General features: G+C 44.3%; 1 long non-coding RNA gene across 2 annotated transcripts in view; it reads right to left on the bottom strand.

Moving 5' to 3' along the window:
• The window catches only part of LOC116788597, a 76,259-nt gene extending 63,153 nt beyond the window's left edge, over positions 1–13,106 (bottom strand). Inside the window, exon 1 of one of the 2 annotated variants that reach the window (XR_004357696.1) lies at positions 12,750–13,106. This is a non-coding gene — a long non-coding RNA (uncharacterized LOC116788597). Of the gene's footprint in view, positions 1–1,297; positions 2,343–12,749 lie in introns of those variants that run through there. The other variant, XR_004357695.1, reaches the window with a different exon arrangement.
• Positions 13,107–13,365: the final 259 nt, after the last annotated feature.

Below are 13,365 nucleotides of genomic sequence, written 5' to 3'. Positions count from 1 at the left end.
TAGAGCCATTGCATACAGTCTTGGCCAGGAGGTGCTCTCACCCCAGCCCAGTGTGCTGTGCTATACTGATGTTCATGGCTGCATCATGCCATTGTCTGCAGGATCCGCAATTGTTGCTGGGCTTTGTGTGGTAGGTGCACCATTTTCTAAGCTTGCTTTTACTGCGAGGCTATGGCTAAACGTGCTCCGGGGGAAGCTGCTTCCTTATCTATTGTCTGCCTCGTGCGTTTTCCACCCTTTGCAGGTCTGAGGCTGCAGCTAAGCCCCCTTCCACGGCGGTTTCGGAGGGGATACCGTTGTCCGGGATAACGCGGTGGTGCATGTGAGCGCCGGACGGTGTTTCCGTGTCTCTTTTAATGCAATCTGATGACATGTCTTTGCTAGCCGGAATGCCTGCGAACCTGCATGCTCGTAGCCTAGCGAGAACTTCCCCGGCTCCTAGAAGCGGTGAGGGGATGACGGGTTGTTGCAGCACCGAGGTAACCCTACACAGCTACTCCGTACACACCACAACAATCCCCCACTACTTCGCCTCTAATTCAGTCATTCCACCAACTCCTCTGGTGAGGATATGACTAAGGACGCGAAGGACGGGCAATAATAAAAACAGACGCTCGCACACACACGATCAGCAGAAAGTGTGAGCACTTAGGGGGGAAAAATGAGGTGGGAGGAGAAGGGGTGAGTCCAAATAAAGCAACCTATAGCCTCTTATTTTGCGGAGCACCATCATCAGGTAGAGGCTCTTTCAAACACACGGGCGGGAAGGGCAGGCGGCGCCGGGCGGAGGAGCGGCGGCGGGGAAGCCTCCGCGGGAGCGGCGCTGCCGGCGGCGCTGCGCGGCCCCCGCCCGGCGGCAGCGGGGCCGGCACCGACCCCCGCCCGCGGCGGCGGGTTCAGCACCGGGGCGCGGACAGCTCCGGGAGGCCGCCCTGCGGAGAGCGCCCGGCCCGCGCCCCCGGCCCCGCCGCCGGCCCCTGCCTCTCCCCCCTTGGAAGGCGAAAATAGAGGGGGGGGGCGGGCGGGGAGAGGGGCTCAACAGCGCCGACAGAGAGAGAGAGAGAGTTGCAGCTCGCTATTGATTCAGAGATTTACCGACAGGGTGATTCCCCTTTCTGCAAGAATTCCCCGTGTCTGGGCTCCGGGCATGCACCAAATTCATTATGTAGAGGAGTATACCCCTATCGCTTTAGAGGAAAAGTAGAAAGGAAGGAAAAAATGAATCCAGGCATGCATAAAATAAAGACAAGACTCACAGCCACTCTCTGCACCATGCACAGGAAAGATCACTACTTACCCAAACGGGAACTCCTCGGTTAGGGGAGGGAGGGGGGAGGGGGAGGGGGCGAGGAAAGGGAGGGGGGGAATCCAACAATTAATTTCCAGACAGGAGTTGGAAAAAAAATACTGCGGTGATGTCCAGGTTTTCTTCCACCCGCGCTCGCTTTTTATACAAGTGCAACCCTCTGTCTATTTCTGGAACGCGATCAAAACCCTGATGCTATTTTTAGCAGGTACTGGGGAAAAAAATCTACACACAAAGGCATTTCGCTGGAACGCTACATCCAAAACATTAAATGTGCATTAAGTCTGCCCCCCTACAACACAACAACCCCCAACCACGCACCCCCCTACCCTAGCTTCTTTCTGCAACACCATCCACATTTGCTTTAGGTGTATCATTGCAGAGGAAAAAAAACACCACACAACAAAAACAAACAAACAAAATCCACACCAAACGACCCAAACTGACCGCCTTCCATGCTGTCCTATTGCACAACCCCCTAATCCACAGTTGTATTGAGTCTGTCTCTGTGCCTCTCTGCCTGTTGCCTTGCAATCATTATTGTGTCTGTCTTCCTCCGGAGTCTTTATAAAGTGGGCTTTGGAAAAAACACAACCACCATGCACCAGTTTGCCATCATGCACAAATGTGGATTTCAGGCAGGGATGTTTGCTTTGCCGAGAGATAGAGGTGGTTTCATGTACTGAATTGCACCCAGCACGAAGAAAGGTTGTTTTTCATAAAATTCTCCCCTCCCCACCCAGTGCCTTTCCCCCCCTTAAAAAATCCTTTGTTTGGAGAATAAAGGATCTATAAATACATATATGAAAAAAAAGGGGTGTGTGTGTTTGCGTTCTAGTAATTCACTACGAGGGGGGACTGGGGAAAAAATAGAATCATTAGGGCTTGCAGGCTGCAAGGAGCCAGCCTGAGACTCCTTTGCAAGGCTGCGTCAGTTATCAGCTATTGACGTCACGTTCAGATTCTCCTCTTCAGAGGCTCTAGTTCATCATAAAAGATGTCTGTGCTTGGAGCTTTGTGCTTGCAGTAAGGCACTTCAATTCGAGGAAAAGAGTTAATTAGCAAGCCCCATATTTTGTGTAGTGCAGCGCTCTGTACAGTTGCACAAAAATCCTGAGGGGTGTTCATATGTGTGTTTGGGGTGGGGGGTGGGGAGGAGGGAATATGCGCTGGGGACAGGGAGATATTTCTTAAAAAACACACACATATCCCATGCAGAAGCACAGGCAGGGAGAGCAATCTGCATAGCCAGACCTTGCAAGAACATTACCCCCCGCCCCCCATCTCCCTTCTCGTGGTTACCAATTTTAACAAAAAGCAATTTGGAAACATAAGTCTGTTTTCTGAATATTTGTAAGGCAAACAGCACGGGGGGAGCTGAATATATTTTAGCATCCTTACCTCCTCTTTTCCCCTGTCACCCCCCCCGCACTCCCCCTCCCCACAAGAGACCAACAACAGCAGCAGCAAGTCCCCCTACCACCTTACACTTGTATTTGGCTACTGTAGCAAAAGACAGATATTGATAAAACCAGGATTAATTCTGTATATTTGTCAGGCAAACAGCCCCGTCTCCTAGAATGACGCAAATAACAGATTCTATGGCTCTGGCTTTCTATATTCTGCACCCACGCACTCTGCTTGGTCTCCCACGGAATCAGCTACAGAGAGCAATGATCCAGATTATACAGAGAGAGGGAAAAGGGTGGGGGAAAGGGAGAGAATATCAAATGAAATTGCAATTAAAAATTATAATGCTGCTATAGTCTGTACGCAGATGGCTAAACCTGAGCTTGCAGTGTGGCACACACAGACACACACTCGCACCCCCCCGAGCCCCCTGCCCCAAACCCGGGCATCAATAGCAGCCAGACAAAAGAGAATTGTCTTGCTGACAATTGCGGGGTTTATCTGGCCAAGAGAGGTATTCCCTTTAGGCACCACACCTTTCCCTGCTCCCATTAAGCAAAACACATCTCTGAAACGACCTCTCTTGCCACCAAGTGTGCGAAGAGGGGTCAATTAACATATGCAGCCAGGGGAGGGGAGGGCACCAGGAGCCCTTCCACAGTCCCAGAGGAGCTAATGAGGACCTTGAAGATCAGGTCGTCTTCCCGTCTCCCAGCCAAAGGGATGTAGCTCTTTCTTAAAATGACTAAAAAAAGTCAAGCATAAAGGGCTGTTGCTATTTTTAAACACATCTCTCATTTGTTGGAAAATGGCACTAAAAGCATTAAACAACCTCCCCACCCCCGGGGACAGACTCAGACACACATGCCAGCACCCGAGGGAAAGCCCAGGCTTATGGGACTGTCTTCCCCAGGTAAGAATACCCTACCATGCTCTGCCCACCATCATCCCTTTTCACACCTTGCATGAAGAGAGAAGCAAATTTCTGGGGCAATCAAGAAGACAGTAAGTTATTTACTGTCTAATCTGTACACACACATTCCTTATTTATTAACTCACTTAATTATTACCAACTTCTTTTGCAGACAATGAATTTCCTAATGTCAATAAACTGCAATCAATGAGGTAAGGCTGTCTCCTCCTCTGTCTCTTAGCCAGACAATGCTGTTGCCAACTACTGGTACTGATAGAACAGGACTCAGGGAAGGGGACATCACACACCTTTGAGATCACATCATAAGCACTGTCAGGCTTGGGGAAATAGATTAGGCATTTTAAAAGGACTACACACACACTTTGGTAGAAGTGGGCAGATCCATTTTCATTCGCATATCTCTGGCACACCGGCCACAAATCCATCTTCCCAGGACTGGGAAAGATGTTGTGCTTCAGACCTAGAATGAAAACCCAGCCTAAATCATTTTTTCACCATATACATCTGGAAAGCTGGCCTTTACAGCAGTAGCAGCCCAGACACTAGAAGGATGTGGAGGAATACCACAGTGGGGAAAGACCTCATACCAAGGACAGGTCAAAGCACCTAAAGACCCCAGATGAAGAGCCAGTCACACAACATACTTTCTTTGAGGAACTGCAATGAAGCTTATCATGTATTACTAAAATCATTAGGTGACACAGGAGCTTAAGGATGGAGGTGTGCACACCTAAACTATCTTCTGTCACTCAGACCTGAGAGCTTTCAGATAACCCACAGTCCACTGTGGAAAGAAGGGATGGTCATCTACTCTCTTCCCTCCCAGACATACACCAAATGCTTTGCATTTCTCTGTAGTTCTCTGTGAATGTGAACAGGGGAAAGCTGTTTAGCTTTACTTTTTCTCTTTTGGAAAGAAAAGGTATTAGCCTGGTTGTGTACAACAGATGATCTCTGTGACAGGTCAGGAGCAGGCATGATGGCAAGCCTTGCAGCTCCTGGGCCTGAGACCCTCCCTAGCCACAAGGATGCCTGGAATTCCCTCCCTGCTTCCCATCCTGAGCAGCTCCTTGCAGTCACATGTGGGATTTTTTATTTTGTTTTGTGGGTTTTTTTGTGTTGTGTGGTTGTAAGATCTCTAAACTTAGTGAAAGAAATAGATTTTTCTACCAAAGGGTGTAACATGTTCTTCTGGAAGGTGTAGTACCATCTTTCAGCTTCAATTCCACAAAACCAGCCTGCCTTCCTCTTTGGTGTCCCCTGCTTCTCCAGCCCAATACATCATCTCCACCTCAGCAGAATCACCTCCTGTCTCACCTGTCTGCTGCTAAAGGCTTGGTCAAAGTGAAGTCCAGTGCCCAGAGAATCTCTGGCTTAAAAAAAAAAAAAAAGAAATGGAAACCATCCAAACTGAAAAGTATGTTTGGCAGTTGATCATGTACCAAACAGCAGTTTCCACTTCTCCTGATCATTAGAAGCACTAAAAAGAAAATTTATCTTCTATGTTGATATTTTAGTTATCAGCCATCTCCTTGTTTCCAAACAATTAAGCTTTCCTACCAATGAAGTCTTAATGAAAGCAACGGATCCTGTATCTTTTCCTCCACTGAAAAGTGGTACCCAGTACTGACTGAAGCAGTGGAGTCCCTGTCAGCATCACCTATAGCTACAGAAGACACCAAAAGGGCTGCTGTAACATGTATGATCCATATATGTGGAACTGTCCTCTCCCTTGGAAATTTCCCTTCCAGCAAGTTCGAGGCACCATCTCTTTCTCATTTGGGGTCTGCTGTAGTTTGAGAGTTACCTCCTCAGAGCTTTGGAGTCCAGCTGACCTGTGAGCCATTCATTAATATAATTGCTATAAAATACTCTCCTAACCCAGTCTTACTTCCACAAACAGTTTGAGTCTGCTCTTGGCCTCGTTTACTCAAGAAGCTGAATGACACTTGATATGTTCCAAACACAAGGAGAACAGAAGATAACCAGAAACAGAGTGAAGCGTCACCAAGATATACTAGGAACTCACAAAACCCCCTCATCTTTTTGAATAAAATTCACCTTGTATCAGGTCAATAACTTATATCAGTTAATTCATGTTACAGGAAAATATAGAATCCAGAGGAAAGCACAGTCACATTGAAATGGAAATAAATTAAAGCAATATCTATTCAACAATCTGATGGTTATTATAGGTGACAGAGTATAAGCTAGTGAAAGGATCTGAAGAAGAGTAATTGCTAGTTAAAGCTGAGGATTAGGATCTAGATATTTCCTTCTAATTACAAAATTGCTACAACAAGTGTTGATCTGAAATTTCTCATGGAAAGGCTTTTTCCTTGAAAAATTTTGAGGTTCTCCTCCAATTTCAGGTGAAGTTCCCATCGCTTTATACTTGGCATATCTACCCATAAAATGAAGATAAGACAATACCCACTTACCTAACCAGGATGTTCTTGAAGGTATCTATAGCATTGAGATAATGAATAAAAGTCATCAGTAAGAAGACTTTATAATATTGTTATATTATAAATAATCAGAGATCAGAGCATGCAAGGAAGCACAAAGAGGAAAAGAATGTTTTACTTCCAACATCAGAATGAGAAACTGCAGTACGTTAGTAAAGAAAATCTCACCTTTGTCAGAAGATCGAGGACTTATTAAGACTTCAATTTACGGAATTTTATGAGAACCTGGATGCATATACCAGGACACCAATAAAATAGACAACTCATGGTAGTATCATCACACACAAATTGCATTAATAAACACTTTGAACAGTTTGGGGTTGAAATGCCACTATACCTGGGTTGGTTTGTTTTCATTAGCTTTTCTGTTTACATTAGAGATATATATTGCTGCTATAACATGTAAAGGGGTAGAAACTGGATTTTCCTCCAATGGCTGCAAAACCAGGCCCTAGAGACATACTTCTGTGTAACAGGGATGAAAAGAAGAGAAGCATTAGCATAATGAAGCTGGTGGAAAAGCATACTAAGGTCTCAATATTGAGGATGATATCAAAAGAAAATCATACCACTTCTTAATGAAAGTTGAACCTATGGAAGAAATACAGTGAATAGGCATCATACTTCAGATACAAGAAGCACAACCTTTGAGGAATCCTGCTACGAATTTGATGAGCCTTTGCACTAAGATTTGATTTTCATTAGCCTTTAAAATGGAACTTTTAATGAATAAGACCCATGACCTTTAATATAATGTGCATACATATCTGGCGAATACCTTAAAGAAAGAGTTATAAGCAAGAACAAAAGGATAAAAAAACACCTCAAGGTAAATTATACAGGAAGTTGTACTCATAGAAAATAAGAGAAAGCAGTGATGAAGAAATGCTGAAAATCTGTGTCAGTCTTTACCTCAAGCTAGCCAGTATTATAGTCAGTGGGAGAGAATGGGATATGGAGTGGGGTGATTTTTAAGTAATTTAGGAAGAATTTATTTACTGAGATAAAACATGAAGCCAAAGGATATAAAGAAAAAAAAATCAGATTCTCTCAGGGCAGAAGACAGTGGAGTGGGAAAAAGAAAATACATTCATTTAGCTACATTTCATAGATGGTGAGGTGGAAGACAAGGTGAGATGTCTAGGGTTACGAAGACATGGCCTTGTGAGCTCTTATCCTGGCCTCTGATGCTGCTGTAACACTGTCCTTTCCTAATTTGTTGCCTCTGATTTGTTCTTCCTTAGAATGTAGTTCAATCTGGCTATCAAAAATTACAACATAGAAGTGTTACTCAGCTAGAAAATGTAATGCATATTCAAACAAGGACAGGATAGAGATTTCATCAGTCACTTCTCTACTTACCTTTTGAGGTCCAAATTCACACCATTCAGTAGTTCTGGAATTCCTACTAAAAGCCCAAATATCTCTTTTATCTAAAGTCTGAAATTCCAGAAACCCATGTTCAGTAAAGCAGAAACGTGGCAGTTTCCAGTAACATGAAAGCAAGTTAAAACATGAATGGATAAAAGATCTAGATCACGTATGATTTTTTGTCCACCTATTTTTATCACCAGCTAACATTTATGCACTGTATGCTAATAGCAAGTTCAGCCCTATAAACGGCACGAAGATCCAAGCTGTTTCTGCTTGGATCCAAGCTGTCTTTTCTATGTACAGTTTACAAAGTAAGCCACTGGTTTCCTTACTGTGACTGGCAAACCATCAGTGTGTACAAAACTTGTGGAAGTCCTGGGAGGACCAGCTGGGCAAGCACCAATGGCTTTTACTTTCCCAGATGCTGAATTGCAGAAACATGCGATACTTTGTATTCTTTTACTTTGCCAAATAAATGACTATTGGTACATGATGTTATTTGGTCATGAATCGGGAGGAGGTAATTCAAGTGACTGGGCATAGGAGTGGAAACATCTACAAATTTTTACTGTTAAGACATGCTTTGGTTCCCCTAGGGGAAACTGTGACAGCTGCTGGACCAACAGCTGTCACTGAGAAGACAAGGCATGCCATGAAATTCACAGGAAGAAGGACACACTTCAATATTTGGAAGAGTATAGACCATTTAGAAAGTCCTCAGAAACACTGCTGCAGTGCATACATCTAATCACACCACTACCATCAGCCAATATATGGCCAAACGTGTACAGAGGAACCACAGTGGATTTCTCCATTTTGTTCCCTCATCAGTGGGCCCTCCAAAGCAGAGGATGGGTAGCAGCTGTGTCCCTGGTCCTTGTTGTGGCTACATGTACATTCTTTTAATGACAGGACGTTTGTATTAATACTTACCCAGCTCACGATGTGAACTGGATGGAGAAGTACCATACACAACTTACAGAATATTAGTAGAATATCTGGAGATCCACAGATGAGCAACAGAGAAATGCAGGCTATCATCATATTGCTATAAACGCCTGCTGTGGAGCCAGGGGATGAAACCCATATGCTTCTTCAAATCCCTCAGAGATCATTGTTTTGTGCTGCTTTTGCAGTAATTGCAATTATTGCAGGACTATATGAACAGAGATACAAAGTCTGAATTACATTCCATGTAATGATTTTCTGGGTAGTTCCAAGGTTTGCATATAAAAGCTATCCTGAGTTGTTGTTCAAAATTGACAACGAGTATTTAGCTAAATTTAGAAATCTGGGGTTTTTTTTACGTTAATATTGTATCAGTTGACTGATCCTTACATTAGCAACATGTCACAAGTTAAACTTTCAAAAGTGAGCCTCATTATCATGTGTTGGCAATCTCAGATTAAGCTCCCATCCTATGGGATGCTGTGCAAACAAAGAATCAAAAAGTAACCAAAAGAACATTCTAGCCGGGAGCCAACACTTGAAAACATAAGGTGGGGCATTAAAATTAAATTGGATCCTTATTTAGGGGGGAGAAAAAAGAAAAATAATGACAGATGATGTAATTGTTACCTACTATCTATGCATGACCTGGTGGGTACTGTACCAGAGAATGAACAACATCGGTAACTGCCCCATGAGGTTACAATTCAAATGGAAGGGCACAGAAGAGAGTCCCATGAAAAACGGAGGAAAATTACTTGTGCCCCAGCACGGTTTTTTATTTTGGAATAGCTATCTTTTGCAGAAATATTGCTATATTATAAATTATATCATTTATAGAAATATTATATTATTTATAATATAAATAATATTATGTAGATAATATTGGTAAGATCGCAGCAAGTGACAAATTGATAGGAAGGAGATCTTGGGTAGTTCAAAGAGGAGCATAAAGTGACAAGCAGCTAGAGCAAGGTGCATGGCCTCACACTCACGGTGGGAGTCAATGGGAAGCTTGTGCCTAAGGTTGAAAAGCAGGAGAAATTGAACCTACTATACAAGAAGAATTTGCAAGAATGCATTGCAAATATCAGGGCTTAGAAAATCTTTCAATCTTATCTGTGATCCTGGTGTTTTGAGGGGAAAAATGCCATGGAATGGCATGAGTATGTGAAAGAGTGAAGCCACTCACCTTAGATTGATACTAGTTTTTCAACTGAGAAAGTGGAGGTGAACTAACCTGGCAGTGAGACTGCACATGGGTGTCAATGAATTTTGGAGTGCCTTTCAGAGAGGTCTGCAATGAAATTGAGAGACAGTAATTCTTCTGCCAGAAAGTTTGTGGACTTGTGGCCTTTTCCTCATTTTCCTATAAACTAAATGTGAGTCCAAGCAATAAACTGTTTTGCTCTACCTCACCAGCATTGACTTTTTGTCCAGTCCTTATGCTACGTACATAGTTTAGTAGAAGAAAGAGTTTTACTTCTTATATCTGGAGTTTATAAGGTGGTGTGTGGTTGCCTCTCTGAAGGTTTTTCATAAGAAAGAGCTAATTTCATTGCCATTTACTGTGATGAAGACTGTATCTAGGTCTCTAGTAGTACTATGTAATTATTGGCAAGACAATCTGGAGAAGTACAATGAGAAGAAATACAGGATTTTCTTCTGTATGGCTGTCCACCTGACATTTAATATGCTGCATTGTGACGTAAGCTACCACCATCTTGAATAAAACCACTTCAGAATTAGCTTATGCAGCCTCCTTGAGGTAAGTTGCATCACAGGATGCTTAGCACTAGAAAATCAAGAGTAGCAGAAGAACATACAAATCAGGAGGAGTCTTAATAGGGAATATCCTTCAGCACAAGCATCTAAACCAAGATAAGCACTTTCAGGGCAAGATTCTGCGTTGATGCAGTCCTGTTCATTGCTGGACTAGGAGGAGATGGTAGTAGAGAGAAAGGGCAGAAAAAGAGAGAGTGGTTAGCTCTTTCAACACAGAGAATCCTTCTAAACCTGACATGAAAAGACACAGCATCTGGAAAGCTGCAACAAGGTAGATGAGCAGTGTGCAAGCTGGAGAATTCCCTCTATTGCACAAGCTATGTAAATGTAATTGTAGACTAGAAAGTGCAGTGACTCATAGGTGAAGTGGATGTGAGAATATCTGGGTTAAAGAGAGTTTGTACTGAGAAGACCATGTGTAGGACCTCAGAAGCTCCCAGAGAAGGGGAAGTGAAAGGAACTAATGAAAACTCATTACCAAGAGTCATCTTGCCACAGATTGCTTTCTTGAAGTGGCAAGCGAGGAGCTCCTGAAGCTGTTTAAACCTGGTGGCATTTCAAAACATTCAGATATCCTGATTAGTCAACAATTTGGGTGTTGGGGTGAGGGGGAGAGAAAAGAAAAGAGATGAAGCACAAACCTCAGAAACCTCAAAACAGCACTCTGAAGAGATGGATTCCAGTTGTTGTAATGCTCTGTGGAGGATACAAGTGAGTAGCACTGCCCCATGGTGCTTCACCTCCTGCAGCCTCACTAATCAGATGACCCCAATGACATCTCCATCAAGATTCACCAGCATAAAACACAGGAGATCTCCATGTTTTCTGAGTTGGACAGGTGAATGACACATGAGGGTTGAACAGGTGGCTATAGAGGTGATTCAAGGCCAAATGAACTCAAGATCTCCATATTTCTGCAAGGGAGATGGACCAGTGGTGTAGTAGGCAGGATAATTAAGTGTTGGATATGTCCAAGGCCACATTGGATAGGTTCTTGAGCAATATGGTCTAGTAGATGGTGTCCCTGCCCACAGCAGGGTGGTTGGAACTAGTTGGTCTTTAAGGTCCCTTCCAACCCAAACCATTCTACGATTAAGACGTGAGCGCTTTGTAACCCCCAGCACGTTCCAGACAGATCTGCCTTTCATGGCAGAGGATGAAAATACTCTATGAGCAAGCGAGAATTGAAAAGCTGCCTCAAAACCACATCACTTTTGATTTTCTACACCAACTGCCATGTCTTTGACTTCCAGTGCCACCTTACTCTTCTGAGGCAGTTGGCTGTCATCCTGCAGTTGCCTGTTTTGTCTCCTCTGAGGTCAGGTTGCTCCACTGCTCCACTGAGTGCCCTGAGATTCCTCAGAAGAAAAGGCACTACACAAGGTGTGGCACATAACTCACACTGTGTACTGTGTCAGTTGTCACATGGTATTAGTTATTACTTTTAGTTACACAGAAATTGAGCAGGGTTCTCTGAAGGGAAAAAGGCTTTCCACTGGTTGAAGTAGTTGGCCCTCACAGCTACTTTGGAAACCTTCCCCTTAGACTGTGAGGACCATCCAACTTTTTTTGATTAAGAAACCTGCTTGAAATTAGCAATAAATCAAACCTGCTCTTCTCAGGCAAGACATCTGTTGATAACCAACGCTGAGTGCAGCAGCAGTAAAGGAAACCAGGACGTGCACCACAGATGGCTGCAGCCAAGGTGGAGACTAAGAAATCCTCATTTCTCCTGAGCTAACAGTATCTGCAGTTTGCAAACCCCCGAGAATTAACCGAGCATCTTGGCATCTTGGTTCACACATTGCAGAGCAGCAAAGTTTGGAACATGTAATTCTGTTTAGTTTCTCTACAGATCAGCTATCAGAAATTACTATGTATAAAGATTTCCCTCTACAGGTGGTTAGAGCTTGTAACAGCCTCTCACTTTCCTGCATCATTTTAATTAGTATTTTGCCTCATCATTTGCTTTGTTATTATTTTACCTATTACCCCCCCCCCTTCACTATGGACTTTCAGTCTATTCCCAGTGGTAGCAAATTCTCTATGCAAGAAATGTCAACTCCCTTTCATCCTCCCTAAGCTTTAACATTGCTGACTTCGACTCTTTTTGCAATTAAAATTTCATTTGCAAGCTTGTTTCCTGAGTGAGTTGATGCCTTCCTTCTCCCCCCACCCCAAAATGTGACAAAGTGAAAGTTGCAGCCTCTGCAAAAAGTGTGGGGGGGTCTCAAATACATAGCTCCCTGTCTGCAGTTTGAGCTCGCAAACTAACATGCTTTCCTGCAGGAACATCAAATGCACAGGACACACAACACGACAGTCTAGAGAACTCTTTGCAAGGAGGGGGAATGCAACGCTGTCCAGTCTTTTCAAAGGCAGGTAGCAGAACAAATCAGAAAAGTCTATGTCTTGTAAAAGCATCTAACAACTGAAATCAGAAAACTTTGCAAAAAGCAAAAGGAAAGCACCACACACACGCACGCACGCACACATACGCGCGCGCACACACAGAGAAACCTACCTTGCAAAATCTTCTTCACTTATTTTTGTATGCAAAGAAAAAAACCCCAACAAAACAAAACAATCCCCAAACAAAACAAAAATAAATAACTCCCTCCCCTCCAAAACCGCTTTCCCCTCTTCCCCACGCCTTAGCTGGATTTCTAGGGAATTTGGGGACGGGTGGGAAGAGCTGAGGGTGGAGGGGCTATATAAATAAACTAGAGCGTTTCGAGCTGTGTATCGCGAAAGGCTGTGGGTTTCGCGTAATGTGTGCCTGCACTCTTCTAGGAGAAAGGAAAAAAAAAAAAAGGGGGAAAAAAAAAAAAAGAAGCCAGTTCGTGTTCAGAGCCTGACTTGGAGACAGGGAGAAGCAGCAGCCCCCTCCTCCCCTCCCCCGCCACCCCCCCCGCCCCGCCGCCCACGCACCACCCCCGCACCGCCGAGCCCGGCACCTCCTGAGCGAGTGCGCGGGGCGGAATCGCTCAGCCCCCGCCGCCCCGCGCCCCCGCCGCTATTTATAGCCCGCGGTCCCGGCCGGCCGGGCACACGCGTGTCCCTGCCTGCCTCCCCTTCCTCCTAGTGCGTGCACCGCCACAATAACGCTGCCTTTCACAGGTAGTGAGGGTGGGCTTTTT

This window comes from Chiroxiphia lanceolata, chromosome 6 (assembly GCF_009829145.1).
Source record: "Chiroxiphia lanceolata isolate bChiLan1 chromosome 6, bChiLan1.pri, whole genome shotgun sequence".
Taxonomy (NCBI): domain Eukaryota; kingdom Metazoa; phylum Chordata; class Aves; order Passeriformes; family Pipridae; genus Chiroxiphia; species Chiroxiphia lanceolata.
Note: the sequence above shows the minus strand (reverse complement) of the source record. Positions and strands in the feature narration are given on the sequence as shown.